General features: G+C 51.6%; 1 non-coding gene across 1 annotated transcript; it reads left to right on the plus strand.

Annotated features, from left to right (window-relative positions):
- Positions 1-336: 336 nt before the first annotated feature.
- LOC113836198 lies at positions 337-443 on the plus strand. The gene has a single exon (XR_003486185.1). It is a non-coding gene; the product is annotated as a U6 spliceosomal RNA (small nuclear RNA).
- The last annotated feature ends 3,256 nt before the right edge of the window (positions 444-3,699 follow it).

A 3,699-nucleotide genomic window follows, 5' to 3' on the forward strand; every position in this document is an offset into this window, starting at 1 on the left:
ATGGGGATATCTATTAGCCTCGAGTGTCACCGGAGCACCTACGACAGAGTCCGTGCGCCTGAGTCTGGGCTACGGATGAGGGGTGGAGCCTCGTGGTGCCTGTGTAATTTGCATATAGCTTCCCAGAAGGCTCAGCGGGTGAAATCGCCGTTCAGAGGGTTATATTAATCAACAAGTGAGGACTTTTTCAGCATAAACACTCACAGTGAGCACTGTTCCAAAGGTTGTTTTTTATTTTGGCGTCCAAATATATTAAAGACAAACAATAAAACTCCTCTATGTGTAAAATGTTTACCTTGTTTCCCTTTAAATACCTGAGTCGGGAACCAGGTATTTGTGCTCGCTTCGGCAGCACATATACTAAAATTGGAACGATACAGAGAAGATTAGCATGGCCCCTGCGCAAGGATGACACGCAAATTCGTGAAGCGTTCCATATTTTTGTTCCTGTCACCCACCGTGTACCCCACACGCGAAGAGCGTTGTCTGCGAAGAGCGTAATCTGCATTGGGGATGCAGAGGGACCTCCCCGAGGCACTGTACGACTGCTGCTGGTTTCCAGCGTGAGGGAGCACCCAGGGAGTCTGAGGGAGCAAGCAAAATTGGGGCTCCGCAACGGTCGGCGAGCCCGGAAAAGGGAGGGCGCAGCAGAGGCTGAGGGAACAGAGCACCTTGCATACAGTAGGCACTTGACAAATGCAGTCTTGACGTTATTGTGGAACATACACGTCACTTGCTAGAAGAAACAGAGTGTCCCTAGGTGACCAGAGCCGCAAAACCTAGCCTGTTCTTCGTGGAGAAAGAGTGGCGGTTGGGGGGGGGGTCCCTTCCAGCACAGGCCAACTTGTCAGCCAGTGGCATCACTCACGACTGGGGGGTGGGATTTTATTTTCTTCTATTTACTTTTTGAGTAAGGGATCTTGCCATGTAGCCCTGGCTGTCCTGGAACTCGCCCTGTAGATCAGGCTGGCCTCAAACTTACAGACATCCTCCTGCCTCAGCATGTTGAGCGCTGGGCTCAAAGGCGAGGGCACCACCTCCTCCTCCTTGTCGAGATGGCAGCAGAAGCAGCGCAGAGACTGCGAAGGAGATCGTGGCCATCCTGGGACCCACCCAGCTTCCGGAAGGCAGCTAGAGCCAAAATTCTTAAGATTTTTGAGTCTATGCCAGACACCCGAGAGCACTTTGCAAACATGAACATGGACCTGTCTATTTTTCAGGCAAGGAGCCTGAAGTGCAGAGAGGACTGATAAATACCCAGCATCACAGTGAGCCAGGAAGGAGGATTTGAACCCAGGCTCCGAGGCTGAGGCTGGGAAACCTCAGGCCTTTGTTTGGAGGGGAGGGAGAGAGACAGGGTCTCCTGTAGACCAGGCTGGCCTGGAACTCAGAGATCTGCCTGCCTTTGCCTCCCTAGTGCTGGGGCTAAAGACATGGAATTTTAAAATTCCATTAAATTGAGAGTCCAAGTCAGAGTTTTAATACATTAAGCTGCCAGAAGCCCAGAACACTGGGTTCTGGGTGTCTGAGTTTTTGTTTCTGGGATGTCAGTCACTGGGCAGCAGGGATGGGGGTTGAACGTGGCATGGAATGGTGTTCCTTGTTTGTTGGTTGGTTTTTGTTTTTTTATCCAACTGCTTCAATATCCCGAAAACTAGTTTGAATTCAGGGGTGTGGCAGAGGCTTCACAACACCCTGAGCACTTCAGTTCAAGTCCAGTTCCCTGTTAAGAAATGGGTGAAGAAGCCAGGCATTGGTGGCTCAGGCCTTTAATCCCAGTACTCGGGAGGCAGAGACAGGAGGATCTCTGTGAGTTTGAGACCAGCCTGGTCTACAAGAGCTAGTTCCAGGACAGCCTCCAAAGCCACAGAGGAACCCTGCCTCGAAAAACCAAAAAAGAAAAAAGAAATGGGTTGATTTACTCACTTTACAAAATTTACTCAATTTACAAAAGATTGATTTACTCACTTTTTTTTCAAGATAAGGTTTCTCTGTGTAGCCCTGACTGTCCAGAAACTTGCTCTATAGACCAGGGTGGCCTCAAACCTGCCTCTGCCTCCTCAGTGATAGGATTAAAGGCATGCACCACCACTGCCCAGCAATTTACTCATTTTTTTTCAATTAAATAATTTGTGGACTGTGGTAGTTAGTAATCCTGGCACTTGGAAGGCAGAGGCACGCAGTTCTCTGTGAGTTCAAGGCCAGCCTGGTCTGCAGAGTGTTCCAGGACAGGCTCCAAAGCTACAGAGAAATCTTTTCTAAAAACAAACAAAAAACAGAAGGGGTTCCAGGTCCCCTGGAGCTGGAGTCACAGGCAGTTGTGAGCAGGCATCTACTCTTAAGTATGAGGGGTGTGCCCTGGAGATGGAGAAAGAAAGAAGGAAGGAAGGAAGGAAGGAAGGAAGGAAGGAAGGAAGGAAGGGGGAGGCAGAGAGGGCAGGCTGGAGAGACTGGAGAGATGTTTGCTCAGTGGTCAGGGCTGCTTGCACAGAGGACCTGGATTTGTGTGGTAGCTGCAGTCACCCTGATCCCCCGCTGAGCCTGGCCATGTACCCATTCAGCATGGCTGCCCTAGGGCTTCATGCCTGGTCACAGGGACCTGTGCTGTCTCCAGCTCAGAGCTGTCTTATCCAGTGCTCCACTGTTCAAACTCAGGCCCCCAGAGGAGGGATTTGTCCCAAACCAATCCAGCTCCTACTCATGTTTTAACACCCCATGGCCCATGTCCTATCTGTCATGCAGTGAGTGTTCTTTAAGATCTTCAGAAGTCTGTCTACCTGTCTGTCTGTATTCTGTGGGTCCGGCCGGGCAGGGGTCCCTCAGGAATGAATGTCACGCAGAGAGAGGCTGACTTGTTTGTGTTTGTTTTGAGGTGGGGTCTCATGTAGCCCAGGTTGGCCTGGAACTCTTTATGTAGCCAAAGATGACCTTGAACTCTTGATGCTGGAGCCCCAGCCTCCTAGCTGTGGGGTGACAGGCAAGCAGCACCACACCTGATTCATTTATTCATTCATTGATCCATTTGTAGATGTGAGGTGAGCCCAAGCACTTACTGAAAACCAGCCCTGTTCACAGGGCATCTCATGATCTTACCATTACCATTACACCCTCACAAGAGAGCCAGCAACCCCCAGCCTCAACTCACAGGCCCTTCTGGCAGCCTCTCCACAATGGACGCCTCGTTTTTTTTAGTTTTTCCCCATCCTCCACATTTTTGTGCCCTTTATTTTACCAGGAAGCCCTTTCATTGTGGACTGAGAAACTCCTACTCATCTGTCAATACCCTAGCTCCCATGGCCTCCTCCTGTGAATTAGCCTACCCCGATTCCTGTCTACACCCCCAGCGACGAGAGGTTAAGGGGAGGAAACAGACTGGTGAGTGCCTGTAGTGGCAGAGAGGGGCTCTCATTACAGATTTTAGGATTTGGGGTTCCATCCAGCAGTTCCCTGTCTCTCCCCAGGTACAGGGTGGGGAGGTAAACTGACACCCGGACTAGGTAGGAAGCCCATGCCCCTCGTTGCCTCAGTTTCCCGTAACTCCAAAGGGAACGGGGGGGGGGGCGCTCCCAGTCAGCCGGGTGGCTGCGCGGGGCGGGGGTCCCCGGCGGCCGAGGGGGACTCAGGAAGTGGCGGCCACAGGAATTCGGCGCTTCCACGCCTTATAAGGACATTTGCTCCGCCAGCCAATGGGCGGCGGGG

This window comes from Cricetulus griseus, chromosome 5 (assembly GCF_003668045.3).
Source record: "Cricetulus griseus strain 17A/GY chromosome 5, alternate assembly CriGri-PICRH-1.0, whole genome shotgun sequence".
Lineage (NCBI taxonomy): Eukaryota > Metazoa > Chordata > Mammalia > Rodentia > Cricetidae > Cricetulus > Cricetulus griseus.